Genomic DNA, 16,619 nt, shown 5'->3' with positions numbered 1-16,619 from the left:
ACCTCCAGGTGCAAGTAGATAAATAGGGACCGCTTACCAGCGGGAAGGTAAACGGCGTTTCTGTGTGCAGCTCTGGCTCGCCAGAGCAGCGATGTCACACTGGCCATGTGACCCGGAAGTGTCTCCGGACAGCGCTGGCCCCTGGCCTCTAGAGTGAGATGGGCGCACAACCCCAGAGTCTGTCAAGACTGGCCCGGACGGGCAGGGGTACCTTTACCTTTACCTTTACCTTTACAGTGACACCAACAGACTCACTACATAGAGTCATAGATTATAGAGTTGTAAGGTACCCTGAGGATCATCTAGTTCAACCCCCTGCAATGCAGAAATTTTAACCTGTCTCATACGGGGATTGGACCTGCAACTTCATACGGGGATTGGACTTGCAAGGTTGGACTAGCATGAGGAGAGAGAGAACATTGTGCATTTGTGTGTGCGGAATTGTATCAAAGCAACAACCTGTGTAATACTGACCGTGGACAGCTAGGTACAGTATTTTTAAAAAGTGTAGAAGCAAGGGCTGCTCTAAAAAGGTCAGTACAGCCAAGATCAGGGATAAAGAACCTCTGACCTTTTCAGATGTTGATGGATATCTTCCATCATCCCTAACCATAGGCTGTGCTGGCGGGGCCTTGCATATTATCAGTTCTCAACCAAGTCCATCAAAAACAGAAGCCAAAAAATCTTTGTCTTCATACTTTCTTGTCTTTCTTGATAGTGCAAAAAAATAACAGTAGGGCATTACTAATGGGTGGTAATGAATGTTGCCGATAACAGATCACGGTAATGAGGGATTATGAAACAAGTTTGCAGGAAGATGTGGCGCAAGCCCCTTCTGCATTCTCCTACAACTTGAGGAACTCTGCAGGTTATCGTCTTGTGCACTAGTTCATTATGTTGTACCATTTGTTTTTAACCTTGGCTTGTCCCTAAGACATCTGCTCTGCTGTGATTAATAATGCTGATAGAAATAAATTGTTGAAGGGCAGTGCTGCATTGCATGACTAATTACTCTCCTAAATTATGTGTTCATAAATGGGCTTTTTTTAATATTAAAAAACACATGCACCGTGATCCACACATACACAGAGAGATAAATGAAAGCTTGCTAAACTGCCCAAATTCAGAGCAGCAGCAGCACACTTGCCGAGGTGACTTTACAATGGGAGTCATACACTTTTTTTAAACCATACACTGCCTTAACTGCCCTTCATTCAGCCTGGGTATTATTCCCTGTCTTCCAAGGTGAAAAAGGGTACCTTCATAATCAGAATGAGAAAGAATAGGTGGAACTCAATTTTGTATTGTTTCACATTCCTGCCAGGAAGTGTTTTGTTGAACAAAGTTAGGCTACCAATTTTAATGGACAGAAATTGGGGGACCCAGAGGAGTGTGTGTAAATAAATAATTGCTAAATTCTTCCATAAAGCATGAGACCTCTGAGTTCCAGGGTTAGAGGAACACGTTCCTATGCTCCTAGCCTTGAATCTCAGCATGTCAAGGATACCTTCCATTTGTCCTGTAGCAGAAGCCTTCAATGTTTCCAGACCCAGGACACACTTTTAGACATGCATTTGGTGCCCCCACAGGAGGCAGTGATGGTCACCAACCTACAGCAGATGACTTTAGAAGAGGATTAGGCAAATTCATGGAGGACAGGACTACTGATGGCTACTGGCCATGAGGGCTATGCTCTGCCTCCACAGCTGGAAGCAACAATGCTTCTGAAAACTAGTTGCTAGAAACCACAAGAGGGGAAAGTGCTCTTGTGTTTGAATCCTCCTTGCCTGGTTGGCCACTGTGATAACAGGCTGCTGGTTTGATGGGTCACTGGCCTGAGCCAGGCTCTTCTTTTGTTGAAGTCATGCCACAGATGTTACCAACGAGTGGCACTGTGGTCTAAACTACTGAGCCTCTTGGCGGTTCAAATCCTTGCGACGGGGTGAGCTTCCGTTGCTATGTCCTAGCACCTGCCAACCTAGCAGTTCGAAAGCACACCAGTGCGAGTAGATAAATAGGTACCACTGTGGCGGGAAGGTAAATGAATGTTCCGTGCGCTCTGGTTTCTGTCACAGTGTTCCGTTGCACCAGAAGCAGTTTAGTCATGTTGGCCACATGACCTGGAAAGCTATATGTGGACAGACGCTGGCTCCCTCTGCCTGAAAGCGAGATGATTCTGCAACCCCATAGTCACCTTTGACTGGACTTAATCGTCCAGGGGTCCTTTACCTTTTACCTTACCAACAAAATACTCCCAGTAAAATTTATCATCTGACTAGCGGGCCACTAAGAATTGTTTTGTAGGCCTCATCTAGCTCATGGGGCATGGTTTAGCCCTCTCCTTTTTAGAGGTATAAACTTTGCAAAATGTGAAAACCTGGAATTTAAAACTTAGAATGAACAGTGTAATCACCAGATATATTGGTAGTTCTTTCTTCCTTTTAAAGAGTTTTAGATATAGCATCACAAGTCGACAACAGATTGGGTAGTGCACTCATTCAAAGACAGAGGGCAACTTGGCCATTGTAAAATGTCTTTCATTTTCCGAGAAATAGTTCAAAGATTCAGTGCCACTTCAAAGTACCACTCTGGCAATGAACTGCCAAATTGGAAACAACTTATTGCATGGAATCTTGAGGTTACCAAGGCATAAAGAGAAATACTCGAGGATCTGTGTCAGACAGAAGATAAACATTTCTGAAACACAACTCAACTATAGTGGGCTAAGAAAAGGCAAGGAATTTAGAAGGTGATTCAGAATACCAAAGGGAAACCAGTGTATGTTGGCAATGCTGCTGTCATGACCGACTTTAGAAAAGGCTGCAACCCAGTTGTGGATCCTGAACTGTCCGCTGAAGTCCAGTGCCCCATCGTACTAAGTGGAAACACATCACACACAAAAAAGAGGACAGAGGAGGTTTGCATAAAATTGGCATATGCTAATTCATAGGCTATAGATGAAAATTGTGAAATCATTGTTCTAATTTACAAAGAAATGCAACATATCTCACCATAGTGGGGGCAACTTAGACCAGGTGACCCATATGCTTGCTCAGTCTGCTGCATAGAGGCTAACTATCAGTGAATCAACTTCAAGATCACTGATCTCCTTTGTCTTTAAACTGTACTTGGACCAGTAGCCTTTTTAGCAGAGGATTGCCTTCTGTAAAGTAGGCCACCTGGCTGCTGAGGCTTTGGGTTAGATGAGTGTTAAGCCCAAGATCTGAGTGTATGGGATATATATTTTGAGTGGTGTTGGGAATGGAGTCAGAGACCCCTCATAAACAGAAGGCTGAATATGAACAAAGAAACAACACTCCAAACTAAGCAGTAAAGCTCAGTGGGTGTCAGTCTATTTGGGTAGTTCTGGGGCCCTGCCCCACCAACTCCAGTCTGCCAGCAGCCTGCCCCACCTGCCTGCCTTCTGACTTAAGACAGCCTGTCAGCTTCCTCCTCCTTAGCCTCGGGCAATGTAGTCGGTGGCAGCTTGAAATGCAGAGGCCGTTTCCCCTGCTGTTCTGTTTTTGTACACAACATTGTTTTTGTATCAGCAATTCCTGTTACTATTTTCATTGTTGATTTTATATATATATATATATGTTTCTTCAAGATATCTTACGGGAAGCAGTTCATAAATGGAAATAAATAAATAGAATCCCGTTTGGCCCCACCCAACTTTTGCCTCAGAATCCACCCACCCCCTGGAATATGGCTGCTGGAATCCAGTTGCCCATAAAAGAATGCAAGCCTTTAGGTGGAAAAAATGTTTCCCTCAGCCCGATTCTACTCTGTCAACTGTTTTTATTTTCTTGGGAACAGACTGCCCTGCGGTCAGCATTTCAAAAACAGGACAGGCTATTTGTGCAACAATCTGTTTTCTACAGATCACAGTAAGCATCACCGCCATGTGGCCTGGCAGATTGTGCGCTCCATGGGGCATGTTGGGTTCTTCACATTCATGCATGTGCATTTCCTTGTTTGTGCATTAGAGATGAAACGCAATTGCCTCGCTCAGGCTGTGTACACCCTGTATCTTCAAAGCACATTCGAAACATATTCTTTTCCTCAAGGAATTCTGGGCACTGAAGTTACAGTTCCTAGCAACCCTTAAGAAACCACAGCCCCAGAATTCTTTGAGGGTGGGGGAATGTGCTTTAAAGTTATAGTGTGTACACAGCCTCAAAGACTTAATTTCTAGAGATGCTGGAGAGGGAACTGAACTTTGAGGAATGGCCATTCTAGCCAATGATCGCTAGCAGCATTGGGACAAGCATCCTCAAAATGGAAAATTGGAGTTGTTTACAGGAGACGGCCCCTGCAAAGTAGGGAGGGCCAATTGGTGGAAATGTTCAGTTGGCATCCTTGCTGATTCCAAGAAGCAGAATATGTGAACTGCAGACCTGCATTGTTTAAAAGGAGGTGAGTGTCCAAGTGGACAATCCACCCTGCTTTGTCTTCTAGCCCCAAATATTCTTGCTTAAGCAAATTGAAAGAGAAGAACAGGAGCTCATAACCGCAAGCACTGGCAGAGGAAGAGGAGTGCAGGGGGAGCGCACTGCCCCCAGCAGCGTGATCCTGGTGGGGTGCCATCACGGCTGCCCCCCTGCCTGCGCTGGGCACCACGCCCCAGGATGCATTCCACGCCACTGTGGGTGGCATGCCACGCCCCCGGGACACGCGCCAGCCCCGCCCCCACCTGCTCTCCGCCCCCTGGTGCTGGAGAATGAAGCTCTGCCACTGACTCCAAACCAAGCTTTCAAAAAACATCTTGGATTTCTCTTCCCAGCAAACTGCTGTACATATTCATTCAACAACCTTCAACCTTTTCAGTCTTTGGACCCACATTTAATCCCAACCTGCCGCATGGTACCCAATTCTTACTGTAAAAAACATTCCCCTATCTGCATCTCCTGTTTGCTGCCCTCTCTCTTTAGCCATATGCAGTTGTTTTTAATTCTTATGCATGTGAGGGATGTGGCAGCACTTATGCCCCTCTATCCCCCAGTCTTCCCACATTGAACAGGAAGGTCTGGTTGCTGCCTATCTCCAGGAAGGAGCTGCAAAAGCGTTTTCAGCCATAAACTGATTGGCCAGGACAATGCTGGCATCTGCTGTTCTTATTGCAGTTTTCTCCTACCTGGAGAATCCACCTCTCTTAGCCCTTCTGGTCCTTGTGGCTGTGCTGATGGGAGTGCAACAGGCCGGCCCCACCTTGGTAGGCTGGTGTGCCTCTTTGGGATGAGGGGTTGGGTGGGGTCGGACAACGCATTGTAGATGGAAAGAAGATGAGGAAGAAAAAGGGAATCCCTATAGGCATTTGTTATTAGTAGTGCTGTATTTCATTGTGGGCTGGGGAAATTTTAGCTGAGCACTGTAGCTGTTGACAATTGCTGCTTTGCTACTTTTTGTGCTCTTGTAGTAGGAGACTCCTGAAAACCCATCTCGCTTTTATTGATCTGCTGCTTTTCATCTCCGGGTAACTTGTTTCTTGGAGTCTGTAATGCTGACACAGATAGATGATTCTACTATAATTAGAACTACTGAATGAGATACTCCTTGCCCCCCTCACTCCCACTTTGGCACTAAGTCCAAGAGAGAGAGAGGAAACTCCTGCTAGCCCCTCCACCTCATTTAAACTAGATGGGGTGATTGTAAGAAATCCAGCCTTTCTTTAAATCGCTGAGATTTGATTACTCCGAGGACAGGAACCAAAATTCAGATCTTTCAGCATACATTGGGAAGCTCTGCTGTTAGGCTTTTATCTGCGGCAGATCGGAGCTTCGGGGCCAAGTGGCTTAAGAAAAATGGCAGGTTGGAAGGAAAAAGAGGGAGAATGACAATGACATCCCTCCATATCCTAATTCCAAACTGAGGAATTGCTTTCCTGGAATTCAAACATTACATTAAAATTTAATATTAAGATAGACACCTGGGGGGCGCTTTTTGCACCAGTGGGGTATCCATTAGAGTGCTCAGTATTTTTTCTATAAAAAACACATTTTAAAATTATTTATTATTTATTTGCTTTTGTTTGTTTTTTAATGGCCACATTTTATGGGGGAGGTGTTAGGGGGTCACAAGACATCATAGTATCACAGTGGGGGACCTAAGGGAACAGTCAGTCTGTATATTTGAATGACACTGTTGTGGTCAAATTCATTAGTAACTCGGAAACTGTGGAACTATGCCTCAGTTGTCAATGGGAGTGGTTATTTAATATTTTATTTATAAGCCCAGCTTTCGTCCCAGAAACTCAGGGAAGTGTGCATAGTTCCCCGCTCCTCATTTGATCCTCACAACATCCCTGAGTAAGGGTTCGAACCTAGGATTCCCAAATCCTAGCCTGATATTCTGATCATTGCACCATGCAGAAAACACACTACTGAAAATAATTGTCTTTATTTAAGTGCTCATTTACTCTGTTCATCTTGCTGTGCCTCGTGCATATTCAGGATTGAAGCGGGGAAGACTATTTTCTGGGTTATTTCCTAGATTCTCACATGTTCTCCTATGATAGCATAGCAAAAATTACTAGACACTATCCAGAGGTCATTTCTTACCACCCTGATAATGAGAAGTGTCTGCAGTAATCAAAACATTCATAAACATCCTGGTCTTATTGCAACTGAATTAATATTGGCTTCCCTTATGTGTTCCTGGCTTACACTGAAAGGTCCTTATGTCTCTGACGGGCAAAATGTTACTAAGGAGGTGAAAAAATGAGTTGCAAATGCTAATGAGCAAATAAAAGTTCTGTCAACTCTTTCAGGAAGGAAACAAAATTAAAGCTTTCCCTAAACACGATCGCAGTTGACAAAACGCTGGATGTTTAGGTGCCAATTATAGCTCTTTCAGAAACTCTCAACTCTTGTCATAACACATGCTATAAACAAGGACAGATTTAGAGGTTCTTCATGACAGTTATGTGTAGGATGTTGACAGTTGACTGTTAAATTTCAAGTGCAGGGGAAAATTTCCCTCCCTATAGATCTTTGCTTGTTTATTATGGAGGGTGTTTTCTTTGCGAGTTCAATCATACATTCGCTGCCTCACGTTCTCAGCGCTTGACATTTCCATTTAACTCCCCCCCCCCATGACAATCACTGAAGTGTAGATGGAGGTAAATGCAACCTGCAGTACACTCAAGAGGTGTGAGAATTTCAAAACTTCAGGGTGTTTTCTTCACTTTTCCTTTTGAATATTTAGATTTGTTATTCCCCCTCCCTTTTTTATATTAAAAAAATACCCAATTATATATGGGTGGTTACATCAGAAGAAAGCAAATATATGTATTTGACATCATAATGAAGGGAAGAAGCTTTGTGAGGAATCTGAAGCTGGGATAATAGACTAGTTCTTTGGGGGTGCTTTAAGACCTCCAACTATACTTATCATCATCATCATTTTCATAATTATTATTAACAACTAGTGAACCATTAGTAACTTCAAGAGATAATGCCTTTAGAGATGAACGGGGAGTATTTTTCCCTCCTGCACAAAATGTTCACAATGTGTGTGTGTGTGTGTGTGTGTGTGTGTGTGTGTATAAAGCTTATTATGGAGGCATAAGGACCAACAAAATACTCCTTCTTGATTCATCCCTGAAAGTCTTGCTTCATTCCCTGGATCTTCCTGTATACCACATCACCTTTTCTGTGGAGATTTGTCTGGCACTCTCCTGACAGAAATAGCAAGCATTTTTATTTTTAAAAGGCATTTAATGTCCAGCTCTGCTACTGTTTTTAATTATTTTACTATCTGCTTTTTTAAGGTCGGCTGGGCTTTTTTTTTTTTTTTTACAGTATTGTACATTTATTTCCTGAATGCAGGAATGGCAATGCAACACTTCTGCAGACATTGTTGGACTACAATTGCCTACCACCAACCAGCCTGGGGCTGATGGGAGTTGAAGTTCAATACAGTTGAGAGCTGGGAAGAGGAACATGTCACCCTCCAGATGTTGTTGGACTCCAATTCCTATCAGCCCTAGCCAGCATGGCCAGTGGTCAGGGATGATGGGAGTTGTAGTCTTAATAACATCTAGAGATCCTCAGGTTCCGCATCCCTGATTGAGAGGTCCTCAGGTTCCGCATCCTTACCTAATCATATAATTGCATTTAAATCCTTTTTTGTAAGATGCTAAGGGTACTTATCGAAAGAAGAGCAGTGTTCATAGGTGTGGGTATGCAACAACAATAATTAGAAATACCTCCATTAATGCCTTCAGATAGTACGATCTAAATACACATATGCTTGGTGCTCCTGAGAAGAACAGGTGTGTGTGTGTGTGTGTGTGTGTGTGTGTGTGTGTGTGTGTGTAAATCAGGAGAAGGGGGGACTCATAGGCTTTCTAACCAGCAGGGAACAGGTGGACAAAGCAATCTTCAAGGAGGTATCAAGGACATCTAAAGCTCATAAACAGAGGACCCTGGGATATAACTACACAGATGTTTGTTGAGCTAAGAACATAGCTAAATATAGAATATACATAAAGTTACTGACCTGTATAGAGGACATTTAGCACACAAAAACTAGGGAAGTGACTGGTATGTGTTTTAGTAATCTTTACTCAAAATGTTTTGAGACTGGACAGGATAAGAGATGATATACATTAGGGATGTCTTTTGGCCCCAAGGGGGTGAATTAGGGTGATTTGGGGTATTTTTTCATGTTACTTAGTTAGATTGCACTGTTAACAAGGCATGTCAAGGAGGGTCACAGAGTGCCCAAACTTCTTAAAAGTTCTGTTGACTCAGTTTTTCGCATAAGTGAAACACAAGATCACTGCCTTGCTGCTTTTTATTTTCTGAGAAATGAAACCAAGCTGAGTGTGGAAAGTCTGCCCTTATGGGAGAACCACCAAGCCTGTGTTTCTAAAATGTGAGTCTTCCCAATCAGGCTCAAAATACTTGGCATTTGGGAAAGTAAAACACATGAATTGGAACTGCATGGCACAGTGCACACATTTTTTTGTTCCTTTCTAATTGAGTGGCCCAGAACACATTATATAACAAGCAAAAGGGATGCACTTCCCCTGAGCATAAAAGATCATGAAATATTCAGTAATATTTATGAAGTTCTGGTTCAATTCTGTCAAGTCCCTGAATTTTGAATGGAGCAGTTAGCATTTTTGGTTATGTTTTAAACAGTTCACAATGGCACAGAGCAGCTTCCTTTCTTATATTAACAACCCTGTACTTAGGGCTATTAACTCACCAAGAAACTAGCCTGGCTCTTTCAGCAATGGAATCCTTGCGGGATCCAGGAATTAGAAGAGACTCAGGCATACAGCCTAACCCTCCATCCCCAACAAACAATGCTAGGCATGCAAACTCTTTGCTCTAACCATGCCAGCCACCCCCTCTCTCCCCCTCCCACAAATCCTCCTGCAAGCAGCCTGCATGGAGAAATGACCATATGCTTTACTTTACTTTCTTTGTAGGGCTGTCAGGTGTCCGGTCCAAGTCTAGTTGAAAGATAAAGCAAGCAGGAACCTAGAATTTGTCCACCAACAGTTAAGCGGCTGGAGAACAGACTGACCAGGGGCACACTGGTCACCGTCTTCTGCACTATGGTGAGATGCACTGTATTTCTATTTTGATCATAGTTAGGCAAACTAAGGCCCAGGGGCCGGATCCGGCCTAATCGCCTTCTAAATTCAGCCTGCTGTCCAGGAATCAGTGTGTTTTTACATGTGTAGAATGCATACTTTTATTTAAAATGCATCTCTGGGTTATTTGTGGGGCATAGGAATTCGTACATGTCCCCCCCCCTTCAAAATATAGTCCGGCCCCCCACAAGGTCTGAGGGACAGTGGACCAGCCCCCTGCTGAAAAAGTTTGCTGACCCCTGATTTAGATGATAGTAATTGTTTCTATGTGTTATTTATCTAGACAGTGCCATTTCTCTACAGAGATAAATGAGAGTATGCAAATTGGTAACATTTTTTCATTTTTACAATGTGCAAAGGGCCACTTTTCATGCAGGTTCTCAGCAGTTACTTCTCCTATTGCCCCAAATTGTTAGTGTGTGCAAACTTCCTAGGCCAAATTGGCTTGCAGCAGCAGTGGGCTCACCTCATCTGCAAGCCGCTTTTGTGAAGGCAACGTGGTGTCCCCCTTCCAGTGCACTGCAATTCTGGATCATCCCTCAACATTGGCCACACTGGCTGTGGATGATGGGAGCTAGAATCCAATAATGTCTGGAAGGCACAAGATTGGATATCCCAGTCTTGGGACTGAGTAGGTCACTCTGTGAGCTTCATCTGTGAAATGACTCACAGGTAGAACCTCTGGATGCTGACTTGTTAGGAAATTTTTCAGCTTTTGGGGGAATGGGTACAATGGGTAAACCTAGCTTCCCTCCCCCACCTTTGCCCAGGCATTTCTGTTTATTGTATATACACAGTCATCTCAGATGCCGGGTGAATTGTGTGCCAGGATCTTAGGCTAACCTCTTCAGATAGACACCCTAGACATCTGCAGAGATGGTTGAGGTGTCTGTAAGTATATAGATCAGAGAAGAAATATAGTTGAAAGCTCATATGGCGACAAGGTTTGCGCTAAGGTGAAAAGGAGGAGGAATCTGCTCCACAAACTTATATAATAGGAAAATATGATCATAGCACTGGAAACAAAAAGCTGCTTTTAGCACAGGTTTCTGAATTGGCTGAAGAAGAGAGATATAGTTCTTGAAAATCTTGAGAATCCAATTGCATTTCACATCCCATTTAGTCCAGAATAGGCAATGGGCTCACAGCTAACAGCGAAAATAGTCACCTTGAAAGAGCTTTATGTTTTCATATATTTTTACTATTGCTTTTGAGTGGAATGGAAGGAGTTTAAAGTTTTCAAGGTTCAAAAATCACCAGTCTGTATTCCCTCCCGCTTCATCTAACACAGAAATAGCTTTCTTTTTCTTTTTCTAGGTTTGGTTGTTGATGAAGTTGCATTATAGCCAAGTGATGAAATACACAGCTGTATAAAATAATATCAAGATATGTTCTTAACCTGCAGGGTGTAGCATAACATTTGCACCATGCTTTAGCACAAGCAATGAGATAATTTTACTGCCTATAACACCAGCAATCAAATGGCAGTTTTTGATCCAGTTTAACAGGACCTACATGTTGTCTGCAGCATTCAATGCATCTCGTGAAAATCTCACAGAAACGGGAGGCGTTCAGCCCATCTAACATATGCAGCATCTGTGTATCAGTGTTAATTTTATTGTAGAAGAAGATGCTACCTATTGATTAAAGCTGAATGGGAGCTCTGTGACCTGGAACATTCAGTGAATTGGAAAAATGGCCTCAGGTGGAAGATATAATTTATTATGGGTGAGCCATAAAGGCCACCTCGCTTGTTACTCCCAGGGAGGAATGAAATAAAAAAGACTTAAGTAACTGCTCACCCAGCACAATAGATACTGGCAGCACTGCAGCAATTTAGACTTCCTACTTTGCTGTTCATCAGGATAATTGCCGGGAGCTGTCAAGGCTGGAACTGAGGACCCATGGGCTCTATATGCATGGCCATGTGCTGAGCCAACAGGGCTACAAGTTGGAGCATCTTGCTAGGCAGTGGAGATTGCAACACTTGGGGCTTCATAGCTTAGGGAAATAGTTGACGGAGGAGGCAACAGAAGTATGTAAGGTTATGCATGGCAATGATGTAATAAGTCCCATGGAGCTGTTATGGAGGAGGTGGGAGGATCCCAAAGGAGTGCATTCAGAGATCAGGGCCTTGGAGGTAGACGACCTGAGGGAGATGAGAGTTGTGGGATAAGAAATGTGGCACTGGTACCTCAAGAAGGGTTGGAGCTGGTAGAGGGGGCCGGTGAACAGGAGGGTCAGGAGCTGGATTCAGGGAAGGTTCAAGCGGGTTGTCAGAGAGCTGCTTTGCCCCTGTGATCTCAGACACTTCTGCTGCTGCCACTGGACTGTCCTGTCTGTCATTCCTGCCAATAAGGTCCTTAGAAGACATCTCAGAGCAGATGTTAAGAGGAGAAATGATTGTACATTACTGGGATACAATACTGGGATATGAGGCAAGGCATGGAGAAATTTTAAGGTTAGGACAAGAAAATTGTTTTGGATATCAGAGGAGACAAGGAGCCAGCACAGGAGATTCAGGGCAGGCTGATGAGTATATAATAAGGTCAGTTGCTTATTTCGTGATCCTTCTGGAAAGGGAGCTGCAGTACCTCCTCGGGTCATCCACAAGTGGTGGCACTGCAGAGTAGCAGAGGTTTTCTGGGTTTTCTGTTCCTACAAGCTGTTTGATATCTGCTGCTCACTTAAATATCAGAAGAAACCAACCCCTTTAAGGTTTTGACTTTGTCAAGCATGCAGCTTGATCCTATGCATGCTTATGCAATGGAACTTATTTTTAAGTAAGAATGTGAACAGGATTGCTGCCACAGACCATGTCATTGAATACAGTGCAGCTATCTGAATTCAGTGCATGTTATATGTGTAAATAACTTTCTTTATCTCTCAGTTTACAGGTTAACAGGAGTTTTTCTTGGCTGATCAATTTTTGACAATTAGAAGTTAATGCCGCCAAGAGAACTCTGAAGGAGCAGCAGAAGCTTTGAAAGCAATTGTACAAGCTGAAAGAATGGCATTGCAAAAGCCTGAAATTCTGGTGCAGCCTTTTAATTCTCATTTGATTTCACTGTCATGGGTGCTGAGCACCTCATACAATCCTGGCCACCTATTTTGCAAATCTACAGATATGCCGAGTCTTTTGCGGTGTGATGAGTAACCTGATTTTCCAGTATCTTTGTGCGAAAACAGAGCTGTATACTTATATCAAGAGAACATATGCATGCTGTATTTTGCTGCCGTGCTTGTGTGTGTGTGTGTAAAACAGGAAATAATAAATACCTGTGAGGTTGCCAATACAAAACAAATATGACAGTTCCTTTCTTTGCTCATATTCAATTCAATTTCCGCAATGAAAGTTTATTTAGGGGAAATAGGTAAATGTTACTAGTCTTGCTTAAAATCAGTAAATTAGCTTGCTATGCATCCATCCTCCTCCCCCAAGGGTGGCCATTTATCTTACCTAACAGCAGGGGCAGATTTTGGTAATATGGCACTCTGAGCAAGGACAAAATTTGGTGCCTCTCTTTCCCACCCTTGCCTTTCATTCTGCAAATGCTCTCAAGTGCACCACATCATAGTTGCAGCAACTCTGACCAGAGGCCTAACTTTGAGTAGGTAAGCATATAAATATAGGTATTATTATTATTTTATATTATTATTATTTTGCGTTCCTCTCAGCTTGATGCCCAGGGGTGGGGGTGGGGAACAGCCCGCACCACCTAAAATTTGGTGCTGCTCACAGTACTGCCAAGAGGACAAATCCTCTTTTTGAAGGTGTGCTCTAATTGGAGGGCTGGCTGGTCCAACCCTGGTTTAAAGATAAGGAACCATCAAAAGGGAGAGCAGGAGCCTCAAAATGGACTGAGCAGGCACACAATTCACCTGATGTCTTCCCCTACTGTGGTGAGATGCATTGCATTTCTACTTCAATTACAGTAGTTATTTCTAAATGTACACCTGTGCACAAAAATTATGATATGTCAATTTTATGCAAATTGAAATTAACTTTTCTCCTTTTTTCTTCATGCAACTTCTCTTTTTTGGCAATGCATAACTGGCCACCCTACCTACCTGCCTGCCCCCATCTCTTCATTCTCCATCCAGGAAAGAAAGAGGCATTATTATTGTTTAATATTAATATATTCCAGGGTGGCAGACACTTGAGGAAGGCACAGAGCCAGACTGGTGAGCCAGGCCTTGGGAAAGAACTGGATACTGGGAGTAAATTTAATTCTTACATCTGAGAAAACAAAAATGGGCTTACATGGTCAGCTGCTACACAGCTCTCCAGTCTCAGTAGATTCAATGGGTTTTACCCATAAGCGTGCACAGGATTACACCTTACTGTCCATTGCTATTCATATATAATTTGATACATGTGTCCAATGGGACTTACTCCCTAGTGTGTTTTGGATTGCAACCTTAAACACAAACCTTGATACTGATAAAGAAACAGGATATTTTAATATCTTACTCAGTTTTTTAAAAAATGTTACAAAAGTGACAGAAAGAAAAACAAATGATTGTATTTTGTTGCTTCGTCATTTCCTGTAGGACTACTCCAGTCCAGGTCAGAAAAAAACTTGGAAGTCTTCAGAGGGCAAGTTCAACCAACATGTCACATTCATGCTGCTTAACCTTTTACGAAGCTTTCCTATTTCAGTGTGTCCTTCATAAAAGGTCATAGGAGCTAATTGTTTACAATCTTTTCTCCTCGCTGTAATATTTACATTTCCATAATGAAATGCCAGCACTGTTGTTGATGCCTTTCAGAAGGATTATTTCTACCACAGACTGTTAGTTTATAAAACAAAACAATATTTATTCCATTATTTGCACCAGAAGCAGGAATTGGTGTTCTAAAATGAGTTGGGGTTGCATTCAAACACCACTACCTTGTCTTGGCTCACTGCTCATTTTACATCAGGTAGAGCACATGCATTGCATTCAGATGACCTCAAGTTCACTCCTCAGCATCTCCAATTAATGGACAACTAGCAGATGATCTGCTGGAGGTTCAGACAGCTGTTGCTATTCAGGATAGATGGATCAACAGTTTGGTTTAGTAAAAGGCAACTTCCTATCTCACAGGTACATAGGATGCTGCCTTATACAGAATCACACCACTGGTACATCTAGCAGATGGACAGGGTATTAATACCAACAACTAGTTTTGTCTTCATTGACTTGCAGCGGCTCTCCAGAGATTCAGATGAGACTTTCCCAGACCTGCCTTTATATCATGGGTAGTCAACCTAAGGCCCGGGGGCCAGATCCAGCCCAGTTGCCTTCTAAATCTGGCCTGCGGACAGTCCGGGAATCAGTGTGTTTTTACATGAGTAGAATGTGTCCTTTTATTTAAATTGCATCTCTGGGTTATTTGTGGGGCATAGGAATTTGTTCTTTTCCCCAAAAAATATAGTCCGCCCCCCACAAGGTCTGAGGAACAGTGGACCGGCCCCCTGCTGAACAAGTTTGCTGACCTCTGCTTTAGATCTAGGTGAATTAACTTTTGACCTTCTACATGCAAAGAAGATACTCTACCACTGAACTGCAACCTTATGAATGTATGGGCGTAATCCACATCTGCCCATGCAATGTAACCTGCCTATAATTAATTTTACAGATGCTTGTGCAAGAACAGATTTGGGTGCATTGGACCAAAGTTCCTGAAAAGGGCCACAGAAGCAAAAACAAGACAGTGCCCTTGGACATTAAGTCAGCTATCAGAAAATGTCTAACACAGGCATCCCTGGCCTGTGTGTAAAATCCACCATTTGGAATGGCATGGGTAAACTACTGCAGGATTGGCTGTGGAGGATCCTGCCTGCTTCAACCATGGCACAGATGGAACCCTTCCAGCTCTACCCCTGTATAATTTGAAGAAATTCTCCACTTTCCGGGGTGTGGGTGGCGCTGTGGGTTAAACCACAGAGCCTAGGGCTTGCCGATCAGAAGGTTGACAGTCAAATCCCCGTGATGGGGTGAGCTCCTGTTGCTCAGTCCCTGTTCCTGCCCACCTAGCAGTTCGAAAGTATGTCAAAGTGCAAGTAGATAAATAGGTACCGCTCCGGCAGGAAGGTAAACAGTGTTTCTGTGCACTGCTTTGGTTTGCCAGAAACGGCTTAGTCATGCTGGCCCCATGACCCAGAAAAACTGTCTGTGGACAAACGCCGGCTCTCTCGGCCAGTAAAGCGAGATGAGCACTGCAACCCCAGAGTCGTCCACGACTGGACCTAACGGTCAGGGGTCCCTTTACCTTTACCCCACTTTCCAAACACACACCTATATTTTAGCAGGACTTATTTATATAGATAAGAATGGTCCTTATGAAGAACTTGTTGCTCAGCAAAGCAAAGCGAAAAAACCTAACAGCTTGCCTGTGTTCTGTAGTCTGTGTCTTGAAAGCAACTGTGCTTTGTCAAATAAAGGTATTTGAATGTCATCTTTCATTCAAAATTCTGAAGACAGTATTTTCATACTATCATTTTTTCTTGGAGAAATTAAAGCATAAAACCAACTGTTTTCTAGGTTGAGAACGCCCAGAAAAGAATTCTCTGGGCAACCCAAGAACAAAGAAATGTGATTGCTCTGAAAGAGCTTTAGAGAGAGATGGAGTGGACTATTGTCTGCTTGAAGATATTTAATATTCTACTTCTGGCTGAAATGATGGCATATAAGAAAAGAATACATCAAAGTAATATAAAGCAAAAATGCATGTTGATCCTGTGGATGTTTAAGTAGAAGTAAATTCCACAGAGCTCAGTAGGTCTTACTCTTCAGTAGCGTATGTAGGATTTGCAGCTTTAGTTGAAGAGTAAAGTGAAGGTCACACACTTAAAGCTGATGTTTCATATTTTCTGGCACGTAATAGGAAAGAAACAGTGGGAGCTAGTTCCAAGGGTGTAACTTACGGTTATGTATTTTGCTACAGACTTGAGGTTTTTCATTGTTGTAACATTGTCATGCAAGCAAAGGGAGTTTTATTTTAGTTTGATACATGTTACTG

The 16,619-nt window shown here is 43.0% G+C and overlaps 2 long non-coding RNA genes across 2 annotated transcripts in view; one reads left to right on the top strand and one right to left on the bottom strand.

Annotated features, from left to right (window-relative positions):
• Positions 1-12,915, top strand: part of LOC309353834 — a 34,947-nt gene extending 22,032 nt beyond the window's left edge. The window contains exons 4-5 of the long non-coding RNA XR_014162044.1: positions 9,443-9,574; positions 12,501-12,915. This is a non-coding gene — a long non-coding RNA (uncharacterized lncRNA). The remainder of the gene's footprint in view (positions 1-9,442; positions 9,575-12,500) is intronic.
• The window catches only part of LOC309353896, a 356,834-nt gene that overhangs the window by 182,378 nt on the left and 157,837 nt on the right, over positions 1-16,619 (bottom strand). The window lies entirely within an intron of this gene.

The sequence above is a fragment of the Podarcis melisellensis genome (genome assembly GCF_964234715.1).
Source record: "Podarcis melisellensis genome assembly, chromosome: 12".
NCBI classification, from domain to species: domain Eukaryota; kingdom Metazoa; phylum Chordata; class Lepidosauria; order Squamata; family Lacertidae; genus Podarcis; species Podarcis melisellensis.
The sequence above is the reverse complement of the archived record's forward strand: the minus strand, read 5'-3'. Positions and strand labels throughout refer to the sequence as shown.